The sequence below is a fragment of the Pinus tabuliformis genome, chromosome 6, assembly GCF_031772625.1.
Source record: "Pinus tabuliformis cultivar Carrire ecotype Pingquan chromosome 6, CPIR1, whole genome shotgun sequence".
NCBI lineage: Eukaryota > Viridiplantae > Streptophyta > Pinopsida > Pinales > Pinaceae > Pinus > Pinus tabuliformis.
Window position 1 is genome coordinate 1,738,521,227 of NC_142292.1, and position 12,442 is coordinate 1,738,533,668.

Here is a 12,442-nt window from a genome sequence, read left to right on the forward strand (position 1 = left end):
TCATGAGATTCAACAAGCAGCTGCTCAGTGCACTGCCAGCCTTGCAGCAGTTTGAGGTCTCTGCGAAAAGATCTCCGCACCGACAGAGTGACTTGAGGGTGAGTCATGATTTTTGTTCTGGAGGCTTGTTGGGTGTGGAATCCCCCACATGGCAAGTTTTAGGGCTTAAAGACCATTGTAAAGACTTAGCGAATTGCGAGTGTGGGGCGCGATGTTGTAATAGAGTCATATAATTGTCCACCATTACTTTTGTGAATGTAGTGTCAGATTGAGAGAACTACCCATGGTCGGCAGACCATGGGATTGTATAAATGGATTGATGACAATGGAATATAAGGATAGAAAAGTATCTGAAGTGTAGATTTGTGTCTTTGGATCATAGAGTAGGAGAAGGCTCTGCAGCTGAGTGCGCATAGGCCTAGCAGTATGCAGTTGAGTGCGCAGACCCCTGCAGCTAAGTGCGCAGGGTAGTTTGAGTCTGTAACCATTTGAAACATTAATAAAGAGAACTTTTACCATATTTCTGTGTATATTTTCATGTTTTATGCATTAAAGTATATTGGGTATGAATTGCATGTTTACTGGTTATTTACTCCGCGAAATTATATGAATATGCTGAGTAAGTGAATGTAATAAAAGGTATCTAGTTACGTGAAGATAACTAACTGTTATAAGGAGATAACTAGGATCCATGGCGTGACTTGGGGAATAGTGCAGATCACTGCTCCAGCAGTGTGAAAGCCCCATAGTCTTTGGTTAGGCCTACGCGAAGGCAAATATAATAGGTTGCGAAGGCCATATAGGTCCAGGAATTACGCAAAGTAACATGCGTGAAGGTATTCACAGTTGGACTAAATCAAACCCCTCGGACATCTCAAGGGTGCGGAAGCCTGGTTCCAACATCCCCCCATACTGCTTCGGGTGAGACCTCTGTCTGCGTTGCACGGACTGTTGCTGAAAGGGCCAGTAGTACATGGATTTGTTTGTCTAATTAAACTCCCAACCTGTGTCAGGACCCAACAACCCAACAAGATGCATATTGAAGGTAGAGTGTTTGTGGAGAATTTTGATGGCCCAGGTGCTAGTATTGTTGTTGGTTGGCATCCAAGTCAACCTTGTTTGACTTACGATGGTTATAGTGATGTGGAAGTGATTTGATGAAGTGTTGTAGAGGCGCCAATGACTTTCGGAGGCCATGTAGAGGCTTGCGAAGCTTTGGAAGAAGTTTGAGAAATTTATGAGTTGAGGAAAGATGTTTCCCTTCATCCTCTACCCTAGTTGCATGGATGATGAGTCACGGGATGATTGAAAAGCTCCAGTCATTGGTAGGCAATCCTATGGGAGAGACTGGGGAGATCTATTCGAATTTAACCTGTGTTTCAAGTGCGATGGAGTTTTTCCAGGAGTTTTTCTGTACATTCCTCACGCTGTTAAGCTAATTTTGGCATTGTCGGATGTTCTTGATCAGAATTTTTCAGCATATGGTAGGAAAAGTTTGCGGGTTTGCTAGAAGTTGATCAAAGTTTAAAATATCAAATGGATAGTGGTGTTAGTGGTTGATTTATAAAAAATCCTATCTTAACCAAATCTTAAGCATGTGCAAAAATGGTTAAGTGATCCATAACATGTACATTTTACAAAGTTACTCAACATAGGAAAGTGATAAATAGAGGAAGGTACTAATTGGTTGGTTTTCTTGAGAACATTAGAGTATTCCATTCTGAGGGTCTCGAGAATGAGTATATATTGTAGGAAGGACTCACATTGTTTGGCACTTTTTATCAATGTATTATGTGCAGAAATTAGAGATAGAGTTTAGAAGAAGATTTATAATTTATGTTTTGATTGTGGCCTAAAATTGGCAGCTTGTGGTGTGTTAGAGAGCAGAGATTGTTGTGACTAGAAGAGAAGAAATAACCCTCTTAAGGGATTTTTTTTTTTAATTTAGATTTGATGTGTAGGATGATCGTGTTCGTGGGTTTCTCATGTTGAGCTGATTGAGAACCCATTATAAAACATTTATGAAATGTGGTTTGCATGGAGGAAGTGAAGGCATGAGGGCTTAAGAGTAGACATTGATTTGGCATATTCAGTAAAAGGAAGATATTTCTCCATCTAGTTGGAGTTGTATAGTCCAATGGTAGTTGGGAGAGGATCGTTGGTCGTGGGAGCTTCGAGCAGACATATTTCGATATATCCATGAGAGGAAACAATTTTCTTGTCTAATGGATGCCATCATAATTTGAAGCAAGCTGATTCTTCTAGATTATGGGTGTAAGCTAATCCATGTACAATTTGTTCAACAGATTAATAAAATAATTGAGCAGTGCAAAAAAAGTAGGGTGGTGTTCTCTCGAAAGGTTTTGAACATATATACTTGTGTTCTTATGTGTGCATGCTTGTGTTGATATTTCTCATGGTTATTATGTTTGAGTTTATTGTTTCTTTCATATTTAGTTAAGGCAATATTGTGAATGGGCATGGTTATTTTATATTGTGGTAACAATTTAAAATTGATATAAAGGCCATCACTACTGATTCATCCCCCCTCAATACTCAATACATTTCCAACATAATTTTTCTTCTTCTTGGTAGTCAGTCAGCAATGCAGAGCCCTAGACCAACTAGTCGGTGAGCGCTGTGGAGATTTTCACACATTGAGACCTAAGCCCAACCCCCTCTAAATCAGTTTTTTGGCACGCTCTGGTTTTGACCTCGAGATTGTGGAGCTTTTCAAGCTCCCTACAAGGACAAATTACTATTTCTTAATGTAAGTGATCGATGGGGGTTTGTGGAATCCTATTCCAGTGACCCTAAATCTAATTACAAGATTGTTTTTCCTATTGCCCAATTGGGCTTAATCTATGTGAGTTAAGTTATAATTAATGTGGATTGTTTCAAGTCTTTCCTTAGTGGTTGTAACGAAGTGCTAGTTTTATTAGGGTGTGAGTGTGTGAATAATGTGTATGTGGATGTGTTTATTAAATCATGTTTTATGATGGCATTGCTACTGAGAAATAAAGTGCGTAAACTATAAATAATAGTAAAAATGAATAGTAAAATAACAACAAATGGAAGCACGGAATTCCCCACGCAAAAATATATGAAACGACAAGAACAAATGAGGACAATACAAGCAACCCAAGGAAATGAAAATACCAAAAGCTTTAATGCATAAGGAGCTAGGATCTAAGGCTAGATCTGCTAAAATGATGCGAAAAAATCCATGAAAAAACATAAGGGAAAGTGTTGGAAAATAACATAAATCAAATTGTGAAACGAAGGATGCTTGTGGCGATCCTAAAGAATAAATTCAACGCATGTCTCAAAAGGAAACAAATCATTCTAAAAATTACCTAAAAAGGACTAGAAAATGATGGCAACAACGTTGGAAAACAATGGCTAAATGTTCTGCGCACTAGATTCCTCAACTGAACAAATTGTCTCCAAAATGGTAGAGGTGTACTCTAAACCCTAAGGGGATTTTCGCTTCCTCGAAATGAGAAATCATACTAAGAGACTTTGGGCCTAGGGGTGAAAGGGAACAAGAAGAAACCCTTCCTGACACACGTGCATAACTGTCGCCAAAATTATGAAAAAAAATTGTAGAAATAGGGGGCACAAGTTTTCACATGTTTAATGTGTCCTCGAGCATAAAAAGGCTCAAAACGTCCATATGGGGCGCAATATTTTGTCAAAAAAAATGTGCTCCATCCCCAAAGGAATTTCTTCATAAATTTATTGTAAACAGTGTCATCTCTTGCACGAATGGTACATGTGACCTACAAAAAAGACAAGGAAACCCAACAAAACAAATATTCTTCAATCAAAGAGTAAAAAAAAAAAAAGTGAAAATTGAGAGAAAGAAAAAATCCTGAAAATTGCTAAAAAAAATGTCGAAACAATAGTCACTAGGGTTCTAAATTTTTAAGCTACTCGAGTTGCCATTTGTTAGTATGAAGTTTCTTGGAAGTTGCACCAAAATCCTTCACTTATGTTAATCGTGACATATAACCCTAACAGCAAAAATGAATGGTTTTCATTTCTCTTTAGATCTGAAAAATAAAATATCAAAACCCTACAACAAATAATATCCAAATATAAACGAACATGTACCATAAAATGATATATTGAGAATCCTATGGAAATAACAGAACTTTGATTCTGTTATTGAAAAATAAATGTTTATACATGTGAAGAGAATGTATAGACTTGGATCTAGAGATCCCCCTCTTTTGGATGAGTCCTTTGTACCCTATGCTTCAGCTATTGATTCAACTCATTGTCTCTCAAAGTGTATGTAATGGGTAAGAAGAAACGATGATGGCCTGAACTAAAGATGGGAGCTCAAATCTCACAAGGCGATAATGAGGACGATGAGAATGGTCATGGTGAAGAATGAGGAGAAAACCGTATTATTTATAACAAAATATTATGATAGATCTAGATTTAAGATAATAATAAAAAATCTTGGAATAAATCAAGATCTAACCGTTAGGAATATTAGGAAAATATTATATAAAATTATCAAATATCTTTATTTAGAAAATTGCTACAAAGATGGATAACATAGACATAGTCCAACTCTAGCAAAATAATTGTACACTTGCGTCCATTACTATTGGACAAGGAGCTTGCATCTAGAAGAAGGTAAATACTGCAATTTTCATCTTAATTCCAAGCCAAATAAACGTACATACATCACCCATTAGGCCAATTCCTCCATCGTACCCTTCTCCATAATACACAACAAAATAAGTGAGAAAGAAATAAGATTTATAATGCTAATGTATAAACTTATTATTACATAAACTTTGTAAAATATTTAAAAAATATTCAAATGTAGAAAAAGTTGGATAATAAACTACATTAATTTGGATAATAAACTGCATTTATTTACATTTATAAACCATAAGTAAAATTCTTTAAACTAACTCATTAATCTAATTATGGAAAATCCTTATGTTTTTTAAACCTTTATTAACTAATTAAAATACCCACTCCCTATGGACATCCAAAACCTACTCCCACCTGTTACAATAACCTTTTATAAAAAAAAGGATAGACGAGGATTGAAATGGTTCAAAACGTGATTTACACGAACTCCTAAATTCTAGCACGAAGTTGAGACTTACTACAGGTTGAATAATCTATGGTGATGGTGATGCCCTCTACTATTTCAAGTGCGGTGCGCCGGTTGTTCGAGGATCTACGTCTCAATTTTTATCCAACCACGTGGAAACATAGTCCGAGGAAGAGAAACCTCGACTTGGCTAAGCGTTTACCGTTCAATGAATGACGGTAGATTTTTCCGTATGGCCTCCACATCCTTATATATAACACAATAACCAGCCCTGGAGTCTCATAACAGATCAATAGTGGCTATTCTTCTTTAGTTATTTCATATGTTCATTATCTTCTTGTTCTCAAAGTCCATATAAATTAGATTCGTTCTCATACACAGTGTTCATTATTATATTGCGATCATGGCCGCTGTAAATGTATCAGTAATGGCGATGAATGGAGCATCGCTCCTGCAACGGAGGCCAGCGGAAAGGTCAACAACCAGCAGGCAGCTTCGAGTAAAATGCATGGCAGGGGTTAGTAATTCTGTCGCTGTTTCTGTATCCACGAATAGAAGGTTTTATGTTATTCTATATATAACTTAATTTGGGTCATGTGGATCCACAGCCGGAGTCAAGGCGATCACCATTCTACCCCTCCTGAGACGGTGAGCGATTATGCAAGCGCCAATTTTTACATTAACATGCACTGCACTTAACTGAATTGAATTGACATAAATAATAATGCAGGTGAGCACAAACTTTAAGGATGTGTTTGCTTTCAGTGGGCCAGCCCCAGAAACCATAAATGGGAGACTCGCCATGCTCGGATTCGTCTCAGCTGTCCGGGTGGAGATAGCGAGCGGGAAAGACCTCGCCGCCCAACTGGCCAGCGGAGGAGTTCCACTGTTTATTGGAAGCGCGGTTCTCTTCACGCTTGCTTCTGTGATACCCATGTTCAAGGGAGTGTCCAAAGAGAGCAAATCGCAGGAAATAATGTCTTCTGGGGCAGAGATGTTGAATGGGCGTTTTGCCATGATTGGCCTCGTTGAGCTGGCCTTGACTGAATACCTCAAGGGAGGTCCTCTCATCTCATGATCATCATCAGCTCTGTACCAAACTTCACACCCCTCTTAGTGTAGGTTGTAATCGAACCGCAATTGCAACCTGTCATTTTCCCTTGACTAGTTGGTTTCGTCGCAATGGTAGGTGTTAACTACAGCAGTCTGGGGTGTTTTTTACTGTATGAAGGTGATTTATTACATTCGTTGTCGAGTAGGGTTTTCATGAGATGGATGAGGAACTCGTGGTTTATTCTTCAGATTCGTTAGAATCAGTTCCTATCTAGACAAAATCTCCACCTAAGCAATTGGGAATGGATCAATCAGTTCGAGATGGATAGCCATAGTTGATGGTTTCCTCCCCAATGTTATATACGATGGAAGTTTTTGGAAACCCCTCATCCCAAGACTTACAAGAAAAAAAAATTTCAGTCAAAAAGCACAACTCGCTAGGGTTTCAAATATATAAGACTTTAGAGAATCGGTTTTGAGATTTTGTGCAACCACCTCCAAATGAAAATTCGGTACCCTCCCTAATGGGTCATCTCTTTCTTGAACAATGTTTTAACCCTAAATATTCTTCTCGGTTGATTTCAGAGAACCCTAATAGTGTTGTATTAGTGGGGGAAGATGTACAACATACAAGACTTGTTCATCTGTAGAACACATTTTGGTAGCCAGTGGCCAATCGTCGCGGGCTGGCACAGAGAAGGATGATAGAATTTTAGTAGGTACTAGTAAAAAAGCCACTATCCAGTCCTCTAGATTTTTTGTTGGAATTTTAGTGGGTGATTCTTTGACGTGTTGGGAGGACATTAGGGTTAGCAGTTCTAAAGAAAACCCTTCTCCTTCCCTAGAGACCTCATAAGAAGGAGTACATAAGAAAAGGGAGAAGAAATCAAACAGTACCAAGGTCAAAGAGAGGGGCTACTTGCTGGTCCTTGGGGAAGAGTTATAGACATTTTTGGGCACTACAACCCCAAGCATGAAATGTCCATAAACCAAGGGCTCCTAAGTCCCTAAAAGTGTTGTTCTAACCCCTAAAGGAACAAGGTCATCTGATTACAGCTTCTCCCAGAAGTTCTCCATGAAAAACTACTCAGAACTGGTCAAAACTGGATCATTTTACTTACTCCATGGCCAGGGTGCGATGCATTGCACCTTGTACACACGGAAAGTGCGTTGCATTTCAAAAAGCCCTTCTATGGGGTGCGATGGATGGGAAAAGACAAGTGGCGGAGACAATTTGCGAGGTGGATGATCATGGAATCTTCCAGAAACTTCTCCTGGGACACTTGCCTCTCAGAATCGCCCAAAGATGAGTAAGAGATCAATAAGATCTCCAAGTGGCATCAAGAACTATCAGAGAGAAGACACTAATCAAAAACCCAGAGCTGACTCACACCTCTGCAAATATCTATATATAGATCTCTCATCCCAGAGATCCAGAGGTTAGAGGCTGGAATTTTGCATATTGTAAGGAATTGTTGTTGGTTTCTTGAGACAAACATCAAATTGTTGGGTGATCTAAGCTTTGTTTGAGGTGAAGAGGGGCTTCTTTGCTGGGAGGTTGATGCTGGGTCAGAACAACTAGTTGTAACTCCTCTTGGCTCTTTTCTTGTTTATCAATAAAAGCTATTTGAGTTTTCCTCCATGCTTTTGTGTCATTGATGCTGGTTACATTTGTATGGTCAATTTATATCTGATCCTAGATTGTTTATGATTATAGATCCATGTCTTTGTATAGTGCTATGCTTTTGTGATCTTACAGGTACTTTGTGAAGCTGGGCATGCAAGGGAGCAGGTAGCTGAGGACTATCAAAGAAGAGAGGGATCAAATCGAGAGATTAGTGCAAGACAGAGGTTGGTCTTTATGTTCCTCTCTATCTATAATTCATAAAGGAAAAATGAAAGTAGCTTTTCTCTATTTGTTTCTAGGGCAGTTGTCACACCTTAGTGGGATAGAGCAGTTCTATATAAACACTTTTCCCTGTAACAGGAAGGTATCCAGATGGATGAAGTGATGGATATGGATGATTGTGTTTTGGTGGGTAGAGTCAGGGGGGAACTATATATCAACTCGTCTGAGAATGTGGATTATGAAAGTTTGGGGCCAAGTTTTATATGTCTTTTCGTCGGTGGATACGATGACCGGAGGCTAGTTTTCCCTTCATTTCAATGGGGCTAAACACACAACATGGGTTCTTTCCAAATATTGGAAAATTGAATTAGAATCCATTATGTTGAAAAGATGGTCCCTTCTTTTTGATCCCGAGAGGAAGAAATTAGGGGTGAGTCTGATATGGGTTAGACTTCCTGACTACCCCTTTAATTATGGTCAGAAGATGTTCTTGGGAGGATTGGGGATGATTTAGGGACTTTTTTGGATTATGATAAGACTTTCTAGGAGACCAGAAAATGGAATTTTCTCACATTTTGGTTCATCTTGCCACCAGGGAAGGACTGGTGGAAATTCTGATGCTTCAATGGAAGGGTTTTTCTAGACTTTAGAAATTGGATTATGAGGGAGTTTTGTTTCAGTGTAGGCAGTTCATGAAGTGGGTCATATATTTAAGGAATTCTCTCTGCTTTCCAAGGACAAGAATGATGAAGACAATCTAGTGGGAGACATCGAAGTGTAGGGAGACAAAGAATATATTCTTGCTATGACGCAAACTCCTCAACAAAGCTCAGCTCAGCAATCAAAGGCGGTGGGTAGGGAGGGAGGTTGGCGAGCAGTTGAGAAAAAACACTTTGTTGCAATGGCCACTTACGTGAGGGTGCCATTGTTAGTTCCCCTCCTAGGTACCTCTCTCTCTCCCTCCTTTTGATCCTATAAAGTATTTTAATCCATCTCTTTTCTCTACATTTTCCATTCCTATTGTTAGTCACGGAGTGGTGTTATCCTTATGCAATTTGAATGCTATTACTTACCCTATTGCGTTTGTTCCACCATTAGTTCCCCTCTTGAGTACCACTCTCTCTCTCCGATCTTTTGATCCTATAAATTGTTTGAATCCATCTATATTATCTGAATTTTCTATCCCTGTTGCTGGTCATGGAAAGGTGTTATCCTTATGCAATTTTAATGCTATTACTTCCCCTATTACCTCTATTCCTGTATGTTTTTCAACTCTTTTCCATATACTCCCTTCTGCTCCACCTGCTCTGGAAGCCCCATCAATGGAAACCTTGACGGAATCTCACACGAGCCGCATAAACAATCTGAGGTCATTATCCAAAATCCCTATTGTGTTGAGTGGGGGTATAGGCCAATCATCTCATTCTAAAATTCCTAAAATGCCTAGAGACAGACAATCCTATATTTCAAAGGCCATTCATAAATCTAGTATAGATGTCACAGAGGGTAGAGAATTATCCTTTGATGGGGTTCTTAGAGAAAACTTCACCCTTGACATCGTTTCTTGATGAAGTGGATGTCCTTTCATTGTTGGGGGATATCTAGCCCTGCTAAAAAACTAGCTCTAAGGAGACTATTCAAATTTGAAAGATTTGATATAATATTATTACAAGAAACACTTGGGAATAGCTTGAATGTGGTTTCCTTTTTAGAATCTATAGTAAAGGGTTGGTATTTTCATGCGTTATATGCTAGAGGTAGATCTGGGGGAATTTCCATATGCATCAATTGTAGAATGATTAAGCCCTTGAATATATGGGGAAGGGAAGGATTACTTGTGGCTGATTTGCTCTCTAAAGAATTAGGATTGGAAGTAAATATGGTAAACATTTATGGTCCCTGTCAAAATCGAATTTCCTTTCGGGAAGATATTATGAGGATGTCGTTCATGCAGGCCGATAACATAATTATGGGTGGAGATTTAAATTTATCTATAGGTCATGCTGAGTCCTAGGTGTTGTTGGGAAAAGTATCCAATACGGAATGACCCTATCCCACTCTAAGGGTGATAGTACCTCAGCAACAACTGAATGCAAAGCTATTCAAGATTACTTCTTTATTAGATGAGAGAGAGAAACGAAGGATGATCTACTAACCGTTATCTTGCGCTAATAGTCGATCCAATCCTCACTCCTTGCTGCTTGCTCCTAGCTCCTTGCTCTTTCACCGGCCCAGCTACACAAAGATCCTGTAAAAGCACAAAGAAAAGAAACTACAAGAAGCATACATCCATAACTGATTCAAGGATTAGAATAAATCAAATATGCAAGCATCAATTCGCCATAGAGACACATGCATATAGAAGAACCTCAAATACTTTATTAATAGAAGAAGTAAAGTTCTGAGAGTGTTACAACCATAATAGGCCCAATCCAGCAACACCTCCCAGCAGAAAGAAATCTCCTCTTCACCTCCTTCAAAGCAATCACCCAATAGTTCTATACACAAACCAACAGCACTTCCTTACTTGCACAAAATTCCCCGCCTCCATAGACCTCATGAGAGAGCTCTATATATAGGAGATTTTGAGAAAGGATGAGTCAGCTTGAGACTGACATGAAGCTGACTAGTGTCCTCTCCCACTTTAGTTAAACTTAAGTTCTTGAGTCCACTTGGAGATTCTTGCTTCCACTTGGAGATCAAGACCCTCTTACTCATCACAAGGCGAATTCCATGATCCAAGTGTCAGTTTGGAAGCTTCCTGGGCAATTGACACCTTGCAGAATGACTGTGCCACTTGGCCAATCTCGCCCAGCGCAGGTAGCCTTCATTAGTTTTGACATTCAGCGCAGGTACAGAGTGGAGCAGTTGACATTCAGCGCAGATGCTCAGTGGAGCAGTTGACATGATCCAGAAACAGCTTGTTTTTGAGTGTTTTCAGGTGGAGAACTGATTTTCAGTGCTGTGGTTTGCTGACTTTGTTCCTCTAGGGGTAGGAACAACATGTTTAGGGACTTTCGATCCCTCAGATTATTGACATTTCATGCTTCATGCTGTTAGGCACAAAAATGTCTATAACAGTTGCCCCCTAAAGTATGAGGTCGTTTATCGGGTGAAATGCTTTATCAGGAGGATCCGAAGTTCATTCAATCGCTGAGAGGTGTCCTGTAATAAAATACAATACAATACATTATTTTTTCATTCTGCTTTCATGATCTAGCTGAGGCGGGCATTCCCATGCTCAGCTTTATAAATTCATTTTGGTACATAGAACAGACGATCGTCTGATGGTAGACTGATAATTCTCTGCTGAAATTATCATCCTTTGAGTAGGATGATCATCTGCTGCAATGATGTACATAACAAATGTCTTTATATCCTGAATATATATCGCAGCCCGGATGGATGAAACTAGATCCGGGGTCTTCAAACTCGTTCGATCTTCACTCTAAGTACAAGTCGATCCATGTGAGAATTGCGCTGAAGTCGAACATGGAAAGACATCGCTTGATTACCGGTCAATAATGTAAACCGTTAACAAGCGCGAGAGGAATCACCAATAATGACAATGACCCTCAAGGTACTGCAGTACAATTCACGTGGTGTGAATAAAGGACTTGGCATCGAACACCACGCAAAATCTTCTGGTCGAAGGTCATTGATGTATACCTGTCGCCGGAAGTGAGAAACTTGCCATTGAGGCATGCAAGCTTCAAAGTACTGGGGGGTTTGTTCCTAGATCGACTTCTTGGATAATGAGCTGAAGTCGACAAGAAGCGATCCATCAAAGGAGGGCCTTAATGAATCCCACATCAGTGACATGGAACGGAGCTAACGATTTTAGTGGAGGTGAAAACAATCTGTGAAATATGATTCAGGGTGGCGATCATGGGTGGATGAAGGATAATGTATGGCAGTGGATGGGACACGGTTGACTCTTTCTGAACAACATCTCTTGAACATATAACGACACTGATGTGATGGATCGGTAGCATTACCCCAAATGTGGATGGTTTGGTGAGGGCCATGGTGATGAGACCGGTGAATGAAACAACCCAACCCGATGTGATACGGAGGACAAAGTGTCATGTTCAAGAGCGACTTGCTACCATTAAAGCTTTGAGGTTCTCCCAATTTTTCCCCAGTCATTTCTGACCAGTACCTCTTTATTTTTGTCAAGCTTGAGGAGGATAACATATGCTTGTTCTATAACCTGCCCTTCGGGCAAGCCCATCGCTACGTTTTAACGAGCCTAGCGATAGGGAAACTCGTTCTCGTCTAAAGACAAGTTTGTCGCTATTTAATCATTTTAACGAGTTTAACGACAAGGAAAACTCGGTCCTTTTCATTTTTAGAGAGTCTGAAAAGGTACAGAAAGTTAACCCCAAAATTCCTTTTTCGTCATATAATCCCTTAAGTCCGAAAAAGTATAAAACAATACAGAAGGGATGAGTTTT

General features: G+C 39.5%; 1 pseudogene; it reads left to right on the forward strand.

Annotated features, from left to right (window-relative positions):
- Window positions 1–5,486: 5,486 nt before the first annotated feature.
- LOC149265853 (early light-induced protein 1, chloroplastic pseudogene) lies at window positions 5,487–6,161 on the forward strand (annotated as a pseudogene).
- The last annotated feature ends 6,281 nt before the right edge of the window (window positions 6,162–12,442 follow it).